The sequence below is a fragment of the Leptinotarsa decemlineata genome, unplaced genomic scaffold (genome assembly GCF_025532065.1).
Source record: "Leptinotarsa decemlineata unplaced genomic scaffold, Ldec_3_MD MMD2_tig00001719_RagTag_RagTag, whole genome shotgun sequence".
In the NCBI taxonomy this organism is placed as follows: Eukaryota; Metazoa; Arthropoda; class Insecta; order Coleoptera; family Chrysomelidae; genus Leptinotarsa; species Leptinotarsa decemlineata.
Window position 1 is genome coordinate 6,309,738 of NW_027412569.1, and position 17,527 is coordinate 6,327,264.

At 35.3% G+C, this 17,527-nt stretch overlaps 1 long non-coding RNA gene across 1 annotated transcript; it reads right to left on the bottom strand.

Moving 5' to 3' along the window:
• Positions 1–490: 490 nt before the first annotated feature.
• LOC141482703 (uncharacterized) lies at positions 491–15,869 on the bottom strand. The gene is made up of 3 exons (XR_012465672.1): positions 15,766–15,869; positions 12,141–12,314; positions 491–787 (listed from the first exon to the last, which is right to left on the bottom strand). It is a non-coding gene; the product is annotated as an uncharacterized lncRNA (long non-coding RNA).
• Between the last annotated feature and the right edge of the window lie 1,658 nt (positions 15,870–17,527).

Here is a 17,527-nt window from a genome sequence, read left to right on the forward strand (position 1 = left end):
ACGAAAATACAAGGTGTTGATGTTTTAGAAAAATAATGGTTTCATTCAATAATTTTCGAAACTATTTGGGACATCTTCATGATATTTGGTAAGCAATGATAGATATAGATAGATATATATATTTTATTGGTCAATGTAAAAGACCTTTTACAAGTTATGGGACAAGTCACGAAACGACTCATATAAGTAGGAAGATACAAATTTGTCACTTTAGCAGATTCAAAACATACTATATACAAACGAATACATATACTTATACTAATATATACACACATATATACATATGTATACATATATACACACCTATATTGCACATTTAAGAACATTTGAAAATTTAAACACATCAAAACGACTCTGTTTAAAAAAATAAGTGAACTGATCAATATTGTATAGACCAATGGCGGAGCAAGACCTTAATTTAATGTGGGAAACGTACTTCACGAGGCCCTCTGATGGTGAAAGAAGAAGAGTTTGTAAAATAAAAAAACAGTTGAAATTGAACAGTTTTTATTCATTGAGACTCACCAAAAAGTTTAATCATGTACCTTTTTGAAATATTAAACAACAAAATAACAATACCCGACTTGAAAGTAATGAAAAAACATCATATCTACGCCGCCGTATCAGAACCCCTGTCAAAGCCACCGACACTGAATTAAAGAAACAAAACATTTCTTTTTGCTGAACCAGATTTCCATTTTCTTCCTTTATCTCTTTCTTTCTTAGTGCCTGAGCCTGCCATGATTGATAAATTATGAAGAATGCACCATTATATTGTATCCGTAATCTGAAAAGGTACTTGTTTCTTTCCTAAACTATAATTAATTCATAAAAAGTAGACTAATTCTTCGAATACAAATTGGAAGAATTTAATTAGCTCGGACTTCCATTGTCTGATATGCTATGATTTGAAATCTCTGAAATAACAAATGAAAATTGAAACAAAAAGGAATAGCTGAAAATAACAATTATATTAAGCAAAGAAACCCTGCTCGATTTTAAATTTTTTGCCCAATTCTTCAGTTTTTATTTCATTGTAATTTCTTTTGGAGTTTTTTTGCTTAATATAATTGTTATTTTCATCTATTTCTTTGATTTTAATTTTCATTTGTTATTTCCGAGATTTCAAATCATTTCATATCAGACAATGGAAGTCCGAACTGATGAAATTCACCATGAAACATTGTCAACCAACTATGTAATGTATTGTGAAGAAAACTATAAAAAATATTAGTGTAAGTATAATAAATACTTTTTACCTCATTCTTCATAAATGAAATAAACACAGGTGTTATTATTTTTCTTCACGTCACAATACGAATTCCTACTTAATGAACACTATTATTCATTATCACATCAAATACTTTTAGAAATTATAATATAGGAACATGAAGCGAGACTGCATCTGCATGCGATACTATGGTTGGCTTTCTATTGAGGGGAAGTAATGTTGCCAGACTAAATAAAAACGGATGATCAGAAACGACCAATATGAGAATTTTTCAATTATTTAATTCCGTAATATAAAAAACTTCATCAGAAAAAAAATATTTTCACCAATAATAATAATAATAATAGTTTATTAACCATTTGTTGGTACGCTAGGTACATACGGTAGGTCCTTATGGTATAATATTACAATTTGTTACACTAAAAATATACGGACATATGTATAAATAACTAAGTAGATAAATAAAATCTGTCAATTTGTACATATGAATTTGAGTGTCTCTAAGATCTGTGTCTATAGAATTATCGGTCATAAACTCTTGGTAACTATAATAGCACTTTCTAAGTAAAAAGATTTTAATTTTGTTGTGAAATACCTAATCATTGGTAATTTGTTTCAGCTGATTTGGTAACTTATTATAACAAATGATTACATTGTACCGTGGGGAGTTCTCATATAATGAGGTTCTGTGTTGTGGAATTCTCAATAAAGCTCCATGCCGTGTATTATGTTCGTGTTCAGATCCATTTGTCGCAAGAAACCGATAAGTTATGTCTTGCGAACATAGCACATTTAAAAATATAAATGGATATGGGGGTTGAAATCTTTTTTTCTATACAAATAGGCCGGCAACTATCTCTGAAATTCGAATTAAATATAAGTCTCAGGACGTTTGCAAGTCATCAATTTCGATAACGTTGTGGGGTCGCCATTTCTTGTAAAATTTCACGGCCACTGACTTCGAGGTGTTACGGATTAGTTTATTTCTCTGACACCAGGAGCTGAAATCATCGATAACGGTATTCATGTTGGAAGCAAGTTGTTCAACAGTTGAACCTGATATGGTAATGGTAGTATCATCGGCAAACATTGTAATATAACCCGTTTTTAAATGTTGAGGCATGTCGTTAACATATAGGAGAAAGAGTAGTGGTCCGATAACAGATCCTTGGGGAACAACAAGTTTTACGGCATGAGAATCAGAAAGTACATTATTACAAGAGACGTACATAGTTTCACTCATATGCTTTCGTGTGCCGAAATGGAATGTCTTTAGGTTGAGAATTTTCTAGGCAGCATATATGAAAAAGAATTCATAGCGTGTACTTTTGGGTTTTCCATACTCAATCGCTCTAAAGCGAGGCCCTTTGCACCGCGAGGCCGTGGACGGTGGCCCACGCCTTCCGCCACCTCTGGTATAGACTTATATCTAACATAAGCACCTTGATATTATATTCAAAATCTTCCAACTTGGCAAATTTTTTATACTCATTAGGTAATATATTATAGCGCCTAAGTCCCATTATCTGGTATGATTTTTGACTTCATGTTGTACGATTTCTTGGATTATGTAATTAATTTTTCATTCTTGTATTGTAATGATGTACCGATTCATTTTTGTGTATATACATCAATAGTCCAACGATAAATAAACCATAAACCGTGAGAATATTATACTCTCTGAATGGTCTTCGACAGGAAGTTCTTGAAGATACGTTAGCAATGTTTCTTATTATTCTTTTTTGTCGATATTTTACAAGAAACATTATACGCCCAAAGATTTTCCTCGAATGAAATTCATTTCCGAACTCTTCGTTTGATTTCCGACAAAAAAGTCCTCTTAATTTATTTCCTATTCTATTCTATTGAGATTGATCTCACTTCAGTTTTTGAATTAGTAGGCAGTGACACTTGATAAAGCTGCACATTTTATGATACAAAAAGAAGTCTTCAATTCAACAGCGTTCGGCTATTGATTTCGATATTTTCTACTGTTAAGAGGTAAGATTTGGAGACCAAAATGAAAACAAAAAATGAAAAAACTAACTCTGGAGAAGGTTTGGTTGGGTATCAGGATCAGTTTTTTTCTGGCCAACGTTTCGAATTTGCTTAAATTCTTCTTCAAGGCTCGAAAAGTAGTTTCCTTTTGTTAATATTACTATTTTAGAAACCAGAAGACATATTAGATACATTAAAAAAAATAAAAAATATTGCAACAACCAAATTTTCGAGACAACATCAACACAGAACGACATGAAACATGTCATGTCATTGGCGAATTTTGCGTCGTGACTTGGGTCTGCACCCGTACACAATTCAACTGACCCATGAACTCAAGGTAAACGAACATAGACAAGTGTTCGCTGAACAGGCTCTGGAGCAGTTGGCAACTGACCCTAATTTTCATCGACAAATCATCTTCAGCGATACCAATCCACACGAGATCCAAAAGCGTCGAAAGCTCGTCGCCTACTTGTCCGGCACACCACAGCACGGCGCTGTCCGTCGCCTGATGGCGACGGGTAGTAGCATCGCCCACTTGTTCAGCTACAACCAGCATACTGAAGGTGCTGCTTGTTCGATTTCAAGGGAATTTCAGTTGACATCGAGCGCAGACAGAAACGTGTCTATCACTGGCAGTTCTGACGAAGAAGTCGTCATTATAGTGGCCGCATTATTGAATGTAGAAGAAAAGAGAATATAGTCACAAAAAAAAGAATGTGGGTCCATCGCATTGATCGAAAGAGAGCATGACATGTCATGCCATTGGCGAATTTTGCGTCGTGACTTGGGTCTGCACCCGTACACAATTCAACTGACCCATGAACTCAAGGTAAACGAACATAGACAAGTGTTCGCTGAACAGGCTCTGGAGCAGTTGGCAACTGACCCTAATTTTCATCGACAAATCATCTTCAGCGATACCAATCCACACGAGATCCAAAAGCGTCTAAAGCTCGTCGCCTACTTGTCCGGCACACCACAGCACGGCGCTGTCCGTCGCCTGATGGCGACGGGTAGTAGCATTGCCCACTTGTTCAGCTACAACCAGCATACTGAAGGTGCTGTTTGTTCGATTTCAAGGGAATTTCAGTTGACATCGAGCGCAGACAGAAACATGTCTATCACTGGCAGTTCTGACGAAGAAGTCGTCATTATAGTGGCCGCATTATTGAATGTAGAAGAAAAGAGAATATAGTCACAAAAAAAAGAATGTGGGTCCATCGCATTGATCGAAAGAGAGCAAATCTGGGAGAGTTTCATCATCTTTTCAACGATCTGAAAGAAGACGAGGAGAAATTTTTCCAGTACTTCCAAATTACTTCAGGCAAATTTTCAGAACTTCTGGACATTCTAGAGCCTGCCTTAACAAGCAACTCTATTTTTCCTCGTCCATTTTCATAGGTACCGTCTGACACCATGCTGTCAACTGATGGAATAGGAAAACAGAGAGACAGAAACTTCCCAGGCACGTTTGGACAAGTTGATGCTGGCAAGCGCTGGCCGGCGACGCGCTCACTTGGCCAGTCCGTCACAGCACGTACCGTTACTTTGCCGGACAGGATCGGAGAGCACGAATTCTTTCCGGCGGCGGACGCTCTTGGCTGTACCGTGCGCGCTAGTGGGCGGTTGTCCATTCATAATGATTGTTCTAAACCTATACGTCAGGCGTCACCAAATGGCGGACCGCGGTCCGCACCCATTTTGAGCATACCGCGAGAACACAGTAACTTGCACTAATGGAGGCTCGCAGGCTTTCGGCCTGCCACATTGGATATACTGCACGAGCGATTTGAGGCATGGTCATCTCACGCGAAGGTGATGTGAACTGGCCACCGAGATGGTGCGATTTGACCCCGTTAGACTTTTTATTGTGGGATTTTCTCAAATTGCAGGTGTATGCGAATACGCGACAAACCACAGCGGTCTTCAATGTCACCATAACCCATGCCATCGGTCAAATTTAGCCTGGGTAATGGAAAATTGGACGTTTATAATGTGCAAAAAAATTCGCCGTTTTGAAATACTCAAGCCCGTCAGATTAAGATATATATGGTTCATTTCTAAGTTTTAGACGTGCTGTCTCATAATCTGACGATTATCTAGAGGGATTCGCTCGATCTGACAAAAACAATATTTTTTTCAAATTGTTTTTTTATTCATTGTATTTAATTAATTGAAAATTTCATGAAACAGCATGCAAAGTAAAATACTTGTATTTATAAGAAAATAATTTTAAAAAATTCTCAAAAAAATGTAATTCTTCATAATCAATTGATTAATTAATGAAGAGAAGAGAAATGAAACTTTCTATGTTTTTTGCCACTTTTATTTGTAAATAACGTTACTGAAGTTTCGTCCTATAAGGACATTTTCAAAATTATATATTGTATAAGTTTGAAAATGTCCTCATATATTGTATAAGTTTGTTACGTTAGTTACAAATAAAAGTGGTGAAAAACACAGAAGGTTTAATTTCTCTTTTCTTCATTATGATTTCCTACCACGTAGTAACGGCTACATCCATCAATTGATTGATTAATCAATCATCATCTTCATCTTCATCACGAACGAGTCTCTGTGATCAGCCGTGATGGCGTCATGGCATCAGAATTCAGAGTGGGGACGGAGTGAGTGATAGATAAAGAAAAAGTGAATAGAGAATAGACGAATAGAAACTCGGAGAGAGAAATATAGGTATAACACAGCTGCACGCATTGAACTTTATCGACCAATTTTTGTTATTTCGGCTTGCGGAAATCGTCAGATTATATATTTTTCTTTATCCTTGAATTATTTCCTATAAAAAAAATTAGCTACGTTCGGGAATGTCAAAATGACGTTATTTTTTACAACTTTGCTGCCCTCCCCTTTCTTTACGTCACTCTCAAATGGTCAGATTACTGTAATATACACTTTCTAGCAGGTAATTAACTCACCCTACCTTATTCTGACGCGCTCGAGAATTTCTGACGATCAATTTTTTTTTACTAATCTGATCCTTTATCCCTCACAGGCGGCCTTATATATGGGGCTCATATTTGGTGGAGGTACTCAACCGGGTACAAGGTATCCCCCTGTATATTGATCTGCCGCGCTTTAGTAAATCCCGAAATCCCCGCTTGGGCTCCCCTATTATATTAAATGTTTTTTCCACAAGTACGTTGAATTTTAGAACAAATTTCATTCAAATTGAAAGAGGCATATTTTTAGGAGAGCATAATTTTCGGGAAAGGAAAGGTTCTGGCTTTCTACAGCTACTCACATATAAACATTGAATTACACGAAAAAAAAAACTTTCAAAACAAATGAACACTGAATTATACGGAAAATTCGTAATTCCATGGATGACTCGAGTGTTTTTTACTTCCTTCCTTTCTTTGGGAGATTCTCACATTTTTGTATATAGATAGAATAGTGGAAAGACAACACCTTTCTTTCCCACAACTTCAATGTTTTTTAACTCATTTTGCAGCTTATTATAAATTCATTACACCATTATTCAAATGCAACGATTCCCAATTTTCAGTCTGCTTGGACGTAATTTCTGAAATATTCTCATGTGATCATTTTGAATGAAATGATTTTCAGTGAATTTCAAACAGTTATATTTTTTATTCACATAGGTGAGGTAAATGAAGGAACTAATTACCAATGTATAAAATGAATCCAAATCATGCAACCCTTTCGGTTTACGTTAATTTTTGTTCAAAATTAATAGATACATTTGATTGAATAACTCTGGAGTTTTTTAAATGGTTTCTAAAATGCTGTAGTTACGGCCATATGGAAATCAATTTCATGTCATATGAAAAAAACTATGAGTTCTTTAATATGTTTAGTCCAACTAAGATTTTCATCGATATAGAGTCCTAGAAATTTTGTGTTGATTTTCGATATAATCTCACCAGTTTCAAATGTAATTAAACATATATAGTGATCTAGTGTGTGGACACGGTAGAAATTGATGTGGCTCCAATTTATTAATGTGAATGTGAAGTCCTAATAAATATTCAAAAAAGCAGCAACGTATGTTCAATACAATTCAGGACCATAATAACGAATTGATGTGGAATTTTGAAAATAGCCCAGTACACTTTTGCAAATTTGAATTTCATCAGAAACTGTGACAGAAGATTAAGCAAATAAAGACTTGTTGAATAGTTGGATGAACCAATCACCTTGTTGTCGGTATTATCCAAAATTTTTGAAAAACTTATTGAGAAAAGAATTCAAAAATACTATCTGATAATCAGTTCGGATTAGAGAAAGTCGTAACACAGATGATAACATATTGAAGTTAACATCGGTCTTAGTCGATTGATGCTGGTTGGGTTTCTGGTTCAGATACTGTCCTGTGTAAGTGGGTTGTTGATATACAAAATCCACAAAAAAGAAAATCCTTTTTGTGGATTTTGAGTAGTCCATACAAGTGAGAGGGCTTACTGTGGTGCGGTGTTAGCGATGATCTTTCTTTTTCCGAAAAATAGACTTGATGTTTTTTTCAAAGTGTGGTACAACTTCCTTTCAATTGATGCAGTAGGGTCTGTTACGATCTTCGTGTATTTTCCTTTCTGAAGCACCTCTTTGATCTTCTGTAATGGATACTGATCTCTACGAACAACACCAAGTCTACTTTTCACTTGTATGGACTACCCAAAATCCACAAAAAGCATGTTCCGCTCAGACCGATCATTCGCTCCAGAGATTCAGCCACTCAGAACTTGTCTAGATTTTTACCACTAATTATCAAACCACTGCAAGGTGAAACATCATCTTTGGTGAAAAATTCAAGGCATTTCGTTGAACTACTAAGGAAAATCGAAGTCAAAGAGCAGGATCAACTGATCAGTTTCTACGTGGAAAGCCTCCACACCAACGTTCCTGTCGAAGAAGCACTTCAAATCATACAGAAGAAGCTATACGAAGATGGGGACCTGAAAGATAGAACAAACTTACCGATACAAGTAATCATGGAATTACTAGGATGCTGTGTACGAAACTGCTACTTCCAACTGAAGGACGAATTCTTTATGCAAGATGAGGGACAGCCAATGGAATCGGCACTTTCACCGATGAGAGCCAATATATATATATGGAGAGGTTTTTGACACTTTGGCCATTGAAGAAGCCCGCAAGAAGCCCCGAGTCTGGTTGAGATACGTAGACGACACCTTCATAATATGGAACCATGGGAATGCAGAACTAGACACTTTCCTGAAGCATATCAACAACGAAGTACCGGGCAGGCGGTCGAAGACGATGCCCAATAGGCTGAAACAGCTGTCTATCGGTGGCTCTTAAATTGAAATCAATATGGAAATGATCAGAATGGTACATATTTTTTTATCTCGTACTGAAAGTACGAGACATTAACGATATGAAGGGTCTTTCATTGAGCGCTTCCTATCTTCAATACCAAAAAAAAATTATGTGTGATATATCATCGAAATTTTCTATTTAAAAAAAATCTGTTTAAAATCTGTTTTTCCGTTAATCAGCTGTCGCCTCCATACGAACGATAACTCTCAGAAGTTGAGAAACTTGTGCGAGCTAAGGAGAGAGGTCTTACCTTTTAACGTGTGATTCCTAACGTTTGTTTGAAACACCTATTGATGCCATTATGTGTGGAATATAATATCGTTCAAATATCCGCCACCGCTTCTTGATGTGGGCTCATCCAGAACGTCCGATTTTCCATTATTCTGGCGCATAAATCAGGCAAATTTTGAACGATGATATGGGTTATGTAAGATATCCCGTAAATACCCCTACGCTGAAAGTAGAATTTCTATCCCACTTTGAAAGGCGTGAAATTCTATAAAATCGCTTTTGAACGGAAAGTTAATGAATACCTTTTAGAGGGATGTTTTCATTCTATCATTAAGTATTTTGAGTATACTTCCAAATAATTGTGATCAATGAACTGTAATCTGTATGTTATTTATTAACTCTGTAATATACATCTACATGTTTTTTTCACTTGACATTTCCAATATCATTATTATTATTTTTTAACCGTAGTTTGCGCTGGTCAGGCCCTATCCCCCGAAGCCCTGATACATTCGGGAGGGCGCGCCAGCATTATCAACCAACGAGCACTTCCCACACCGTGGGGTAAGTGATCATTGGGTCTGAGAATCATGTGCCCTGAGCAAGCGGATTGAGCCAAGAATGACAGCCTTCTGCATCTGTACGGCTGAGATTTCTGCCTTAGTGCGGCAAGCCGGTATGATTTTGAGATTCAAGAGTAGAGAGAGCATCGTTCCACCAAGGACTCCAATAATAATCAGAACAACCATCTTGACAGAATGGTCTGGATAAAGTCTGCGGAATTCGAAGAGAAAATGTCGATATTTTATCCGTTTTTCCTCCTCTTTTCTGACGATATTCGTCTCGCCAGAAGTTGAAAACTCCACGATAAATATCGTCTTGCTCTGGTGGTCGAGAAGGACTACATCAGGCTTATTAGCTTGTATAGGGGTGGCGAACGAATAGTTCCAATAAATTCGGCAACTCTCGTTCCCCACAATGGATTCAATATCCCTGGGAGCGTAAGGCAACACCGGTGTCTCCTCAATACCGTAAGAGTGCCGTAGATGGTAATACAGCACTCGCGTTGATGGATATACGCCAAGACCGGATATGCTGGACATGCTGATAGCGAGTGCATTAGGGTCTCGGGCACCTCGCGGCAGGCCCTGCACCTTGTGTCAGGAACTTCTATAACATCACGAGACTGCGGTAGACTAAGGTGTTGAAGACACCATCCTGGCAAGCCATGATGAACCCCTCAGCCCACTCGACCTGAGGAAAGCAAAAGTCAGGCGCTTTGATAAGCCAAGGTCTCCAATGTTTCTGAAGAAGACCTCATGCATTGGCTTATCCTTGTGTTTCCGCAGAAGTGAGGTGATCTCTGAGGCTTTCATCTGAGCTTTTTGCTGAACGGGTTTCAACTCGGTGACAGAGTTTTGGTCACCTCGTTCAGTGTCGAAAACTAAACTGAGTTCATCAGCTGCTTGAGCAGCTACCCGAAAGAGAAATGCTCCAATTCCTGCTCTCTCGTGGTCACTGACAATGCAGAGAGGGGATCCGAACTCCTGACGACTTCACAGGCTATATCCAGTACTATTCTATCATGTAGGCACTCCAAACTCAAAAGTCCACGGCCTTCCTGTTGTCGAGTTGATACAGCTCCTCCCGAGTCCACTTCACTACTCCAAACGAGTAGAGTAAGATTGGAACGGCAAGCATATTTGTTGCAGCAACTTTGTTCTTCCCCGACAGTTCACCGAAGTTTGTGCTGATACTTGCCGCGGAGAGAGTTATTCACTGCTGTTACCTGGATAGAGTCTGCGGAGTTCGAAGAGAAAATCTCGATATTTTATCCGTTTTTCCTCCTCTTTTCGGACGATATTCGTCTCGCCAGGAGCTGAAAACCCCATGACAAATATCGTCTTGCTCTGGTGGTCGAGAAGGACTACACATCAGGCTTATTAGCTTGCATGAGCCTGAGGGTGGGGAACGAATAGTTCCAATAAATTCGGCACTTCTCGTTCCCCACAACGGATTCAATATCCCCCGGAGCGTAGGGCAACACCGGTGTCTCATCAATACCGTAAGAGTACCGTAGATGGTAATATAGAACTCTTAATATATTATTCTTATTGAAGGGTATCAAGATTCATGTGTCTCAATATCTCAGGGTGGAAGAAAAGAAATAATAGAAACTTTTGTGTTCGGTAAACTAAAAGAAATTAATGGAACAGAATTATTCAGCCCAGCGATACAAGATATTCCTGCAAAACGGAAAACATTTTCCAGTAGTGCCGTTAGTACCAACTGAATCTACACATCCAGAAACTACGAATAAAACCATCAGTTTAGCAAATGGAAATAGACCCCAACCAAAGATTCAATTCAGTTTCATCTGAAAAATTAACAAGGAACCTACGAAATCGAAACTGAATTGTAATTGAAGTGGATTACTTATTCCACCATATATCTTATCTTAGTATTATCTTCTCGCGCGTATTTGAATCCAAATATTTCAAATTTTTTATCTACAAAAAATATACAAACTTTTTAGTTCTAATGAATGTACCCAGAATAGAATAATGAACTCATTTATCAGTGAATTTGAAGGTTCTCTGCCTAATAATACCCTTATTATACGAAATAGTGCTGTGTGAAAAAAAAGGTGGTGGTGGTGAACCAACATTCTGAATTTTTCATTGCAATATTGGGAGTATTGAGAAAAACTTTGGAGAACTTTGTCGGTCTCAAGATCACTTTGATGATCATGGCTAATGATTATTTGCTTAGTTTTGTATTTTTCAGCTGCATCTCTAGTCACTGATCTTTATTCATTTATTCATATGCTTATGTTAATGCTGTGCTACTTTAATTCATATGCAGATACTTTTTTAGGTTGAGTGAGTTTAGCATTTATTTACATAGCTGCGAAAATTGAACTTCGCCTATTGTAATTGAAAATCCATAATGTTTCTCTATGGATCTCAGATACTTTCCAAAATTATTTTTATTTTCTATCGAGGTGTGACTACATTTATAATAATGGACAGTACAATTGAAATGATAGTTGTTCGAATTATATTTAACAAAAATACGGTTTTCTTGTTGAAGTGTGAAAGATATTTGAAAATCGACTTCGCCTCAAAATATGCAACCTGAGGCGAAACCCAACAGATCGATAATGAACTGAGTTATTTCAAATGGAAAGAAAAATACTTTCGAGTCAAATACTTTTATATGAACGCTGAATTATAAGAAAAACACTTCTCTCTATTCCATTTGTATTCCAAACATTCGCAATGGAATCGAATCACATGTCATTCACAGGATTTCTACACAATATAATTAATGAAAGAAGTGAAATGTCACTTACATGGAACACTGTCATCCTCACTGCTGGACGTCCGATGTTTCTCTTCACTGTCAAGCAATATTAACATTAGCATTAACATCTGGAATATCTTCAGCACTTGATGAAAATAAGCCGAGTCTCTGCGTTTTCATAGACCTATCGAAAGCGTTCGACACCATCGACCACACATTGCCTCTACAAACAATGGAAGATAATGCAATAAGGGGTACACCCTTGAATCATAAGCAGTGGGATACTGGGATACCTCAGGGTACGGTTCTTGGATCTATTCTATTCAACCTGTACATAAATTTATTATTCTTTCTAGAAAGTAAAGGAAACACTTTAGGATTTGCAGACGACACAAAAATATCCTTATGAGGCAAATAATTAGCAAGAATCAAAATATACTGTAAAACCAGACTTTGATACAATAAAAACCTGGCTTGAATATACGTTTCGGAGAAACAAATTATAAAACTACATTTCTCCCAGAAATGTTTTCAATGTGTTTATACAACTGCTATAAATAGGAAATTGGCACCGTTTTATAAAACATTATAGTTATTATCAATATTTTGTAAGGCCTGTTACAAACACTACAAAACATTTTTTTAAACATTTTGGCAGTTACTATAAAATTTGTCTAACACTCTCAAAAAGTTGTTTTGTAAAGACTTCCCTTACTGCACTTTTGCAACATATTTAAGCGATACCTATAAAATAATCAGAAGACAATTTTATAAGAGTTTTTTTAGTAGTTCCAAGTAGGCGTTATTAAATATAATACAGCCAAAAACGATAACAATAAAATAAAAGTGTTAAAAATATTTTCTTGAAACGCAAGAAGTAATTTTGTATTGGACACTAGGAAAATATAATTGATATGTAACCAACTGAAAACCAAGAAATAGAAAGGTTGAAGCCATTTTAAAATTTCACTTTTGCACTGATGAAACTGTTAAAGACATTGTTTGTATTTCGAAGATTGATATTTTTACTGGAAATGAAATTTTATTAACAAATATATAGCCTATTATTAGCAAAATTTAAGCGCGCCACTCATTTACAAATGTTTTCGGTAAAATTATTAATTATACAAAAACTCACTCTGTCGATGTATTAATTTTCTAGTCACAAACTTAACACACTTCATTCTAAATTATATAATGTTATAATATTTATGTACTTTTCAGCTGTAAATATCACTATATGTGCGGTATTTCATATTTTCAACTCATCTAATTTCAGTATCCCGGATCGCTATCAGTTAAAATGGCGTCGTTCTATAAAATGAATTGATATCATTAGCAAGCATTTCATCGTATTTTAGCTACTACGTTACCCCTATAAAACTGTTAAGAAACACTTAGTTCTGGGAGTGATGGTATTGCGGCAGAGTCGGACTACTTTTAAAGCTGTAGGTTTCTACAAAAGTGCTTGTATGAATGAAGGATTTCTCACATATAGTTTGGATAAATATCATCTGTCGGGATGTTTTGGCTAAAAAGTTTCTTTCATCGATTATGAAGGCTAAACGACGGGTTTTAACCATTATAACAACCTTTTCCTGTTTTTCGCAAAAAAAATTGAAGCACTAGGTTAGGTGGGATAGTTTTACGTGTTTCTTTTAGTATTTCCAATATACAGGGCGACTCAAAGCTTCCAGAAAGTTTTTTTATGGAACACCAAGTCATTTCTTCGTCTATTTGAAGCACCTCGAACTCAATCTAAAACTATTATATACCCCCAATGAATGTTCAAAATGGCCGCCATTGAGTTATTATTTATTTTTATTTATATATTCGGGATAAAAACAGAAAAATCCATTACAGTATCCACACAATGAGATTATTATCAAATTGAAAGTATAACATATATATACACATATGTGTGTGTATCATAGTGTCTAAAATTAAGGATGAATTAAAAATATTGAATTTACTTATTTGGTAACTATACTCAATAAAAATCAAATATTTAGAAGTTGCTGAAAAACTAATTTCCACCACGATATCGATGGTGTCCCACTTGAATAACTAAACAAAAATATTCTTACTAAACATTACTAAAATTTTGAAGAATTTTTCAAAGCTGTGATTCGGAATCGATGTTAGCTGGTTGTTCTTAAATGCTGCATTTTATTCTTGGTGGCAGCAAATATATATTAGCAGAAGCAAATATATTTTATAACAGTTATATTAGTGTTTTTGAATTGAAGTTAATATACCATACTATAAAATAGTTGGGAAATTATTATTGAAGTGACAATATGGTGATGAAAATGAAATAGTATCTGAAAGCATTCCAATAAAATAATTTCATTTAAGCTACAGGAAACAGTTATAAAAAAAGCTTGAAATAGTTTTATAACTATCACAAAAATCTCGCAGAAAAGTGTTATAAAACTGCTACATGACAATTTTCTTTTATAGGAAAATAAGTTTTATAAGTTAGTTGCAAAAACGTTTCTGTGATAATTTCCTGACTATTTTATAATGGTTTTTTAATTTTATTTCATAAACGTTTCTATGACAAATTTATAAAACACTTTTATCGCCTACAACTCTATTGTGTTCACCGATCATCTAATATAATCAATTAGCAATTTGGAAGTAATTATAAAATACTAAGAAAATTAAACTGTTGCAACACCATGAAATTATGAAACAACTTTGCTGGTTGTTTGATTCGTCCTGAAAATAAGATGAAGTATTTAGGGGTAATTATTGATTTATATCTCAAATGGAATGAGCACATAAACTTCATTTGCAAAAAGCTGCGAAGTATTCTAAACAAATTCAAAACCTTAAGAGAAATATTCTCCAGCCACCACCTGAATATTCTTTACCTCGCACTAGTAGAAAGTCATTTACGCTATGGGATAGCATGCTGGACGGGGCATTTCGGACACACTTTCGTCCTCTTGAAGTACTAAAAAACAAGTTTCTAAAATTGATACATTCGAAAAGTTTACGTTTTCCTACAGACAATCTGCTTTGTGAAGCCGGTGTTTTTGACATTCGTCAACTCTTTTATTTCAATGTAATTTCAACGTACCACAAGAAGAAAAGTTATCTCTTAACGTGTAGAAATAAGTAAACACAATAATATTATGAATAACGATGACGGACCTATACCAAAGAGCTTACTAAACAGTTCGTTAAAATAAAATAAAATAATGTTATTGGGTTTACTGATTACTACATAAGGACACATTGCAAAAATAAATTTTGGATAGGCAATATTGTGAAATTAATTTTTATATAGCTGAAAATTGTTTTATATAAACATATATTGTAAAATAATAGATAAGGCAAAATTGTAAAATTAATTTAGGTTGGTATGCCTGGATGGTTTACCCATATGAGTTACCTTTATAGCATAAATAGGAATAGCTCGCACTAGTCCTTAGTTTTAATCTTCCTCTTTGAAGATGATCACTTGGTGATCGAAACACGTGTCGAGGTGTTAAAAATAACGATTTGGTGTGGGGAAAAAACTCCAGTAATATTCATTACTACACCAAAGGTTCCAAACAGTGCATCATAAGTCTTACCGTCACACAATTATAACACCCGAAAAAAAAACTCATAATGTAATTCCATTAACAAAAATATCACTTTCACAACATACATATACTGACCTGGCTCCAAAATTATTCAATACTCTTCCCAATACAATAAAAAACAATAATATATTTCACCACTTCAGAAAGTCATTGAAGCAATTTATATGCAGACAGCCAAGACAAATGATTTCTGATTTTGTTGACAAAAAAATATTTGAAATGAAGTTTTTATCAAGGTGAAAAATGTGTGAAAGAACAAAATTGTTATTACTTTACAATTGAATCTCATATTATACAGGGCTATTCACATTTGTTTCTGTACATGGGGATCTCGTAAACGAGATAAAGTGTCGGTTAAATCGTGGCAAAGTTGCATATCTTAGAGACCTATTCGAAGATGTAAAAAAATCGAATATAGCTCTTTCGATTCTAGAGATATACAGGAAGAACCAAAAAATCCCAAATTATTGTTTTGTCCGTATCTTCTTTATTCGCAGACATATTGAAAGTCTGTCCACATTTTGCTATTGGCACTTGACGTGGGCTAGGAGAATATGTCCATGAATCTTTTATACAGGGTGTCGTCTGACTTGGGCCACCTCATCTTTGAATTTTTAAATACGGACCTGTATTTTTCGTTGTAATTTTTGGATCGTCAACGTTCACTTCATATTAAGAAATTAAATTTAATTTTATATATAAATTACTTAATTTCAATTTCCATAGTCGTTTCGGATGTTATTATTGCTATCATTTCTTTTTCTGCTTATCAAAACACATATAATCTATTGATTGTGGATGTGTTCCAGATACTCATGAAAGGTTTTCTTATTCGAAGTTCATTGTAGAAAACGCTCAGAGCAATGGAAATGTAAAAAATATGAATAGGTACCTAAAAAATAAAAAAAACTCTACGGTACATAGGGAGACGTGAAAGTTGCCATTGTGGTTTTCATTTAACTCAGTCAACCAATTTCCAGGGCCCACTTTGAAAGGGAATAATTCACCCAATTATAATAAAATATTATCGAAACATCCCAAAATATAAAATTTAATTTAATTTCTTAATATGAAGTGAACGTCGACGATCCAAAAATGACAACAAAAAATACAGGACCGTATTTGAAAATGCAAAGATGGGAGTGGCCCAAGTAAGATGACACCTTGTATAAAAGATTCATGGAATGTATATCTCCAGAACTGAAAGAGCTATATTCGATTTTTTTACATCATTGACTAGGTCTCTAAAATACACAATTTTGCCACAATTTACCCGACACTCTATCTCTTATCGTTTACGAGATCCCCATGTACAGAAACGAATTTGAATAGGCTTGTATATGTAGTACATCAGGATTGTCCATATTACCTTATTTATTTATTATAATTTCTAACACATCGCTTATAACATTTGTGTCATTTAAATGTCATACAAACAATCTTATAACTCAGACGCATCAACCATTGTATTAAGTTATACACACATCGGAAAAGTCTAGGGATATTTTTAAAAATGGCAATATTTTTTTTTTAGATCGCTTCAGGGAAAAAAAAGTTGACGGGTGATTATTAAACGAATGTAACTTACAACAAAATTTATTAAATGGTCAAAAATACTGATTGCGCATACAAGCAAAACTAAAAAAAAATATGGCTCTTCTTTGGCACCCCGAAAAAAAATCATGATACAAAAAACAAAATTTGGAATCAGTACAAAGTATGGCCTCCAAGCTGGTTTATTACGCCCTACATCTATCGTGTATCGACAAAATGAGATTGTCAATGTCTTGTTGAGGTACATTTGCCCATTCAGCGATTAAAAGCTCTCTCAATTGAA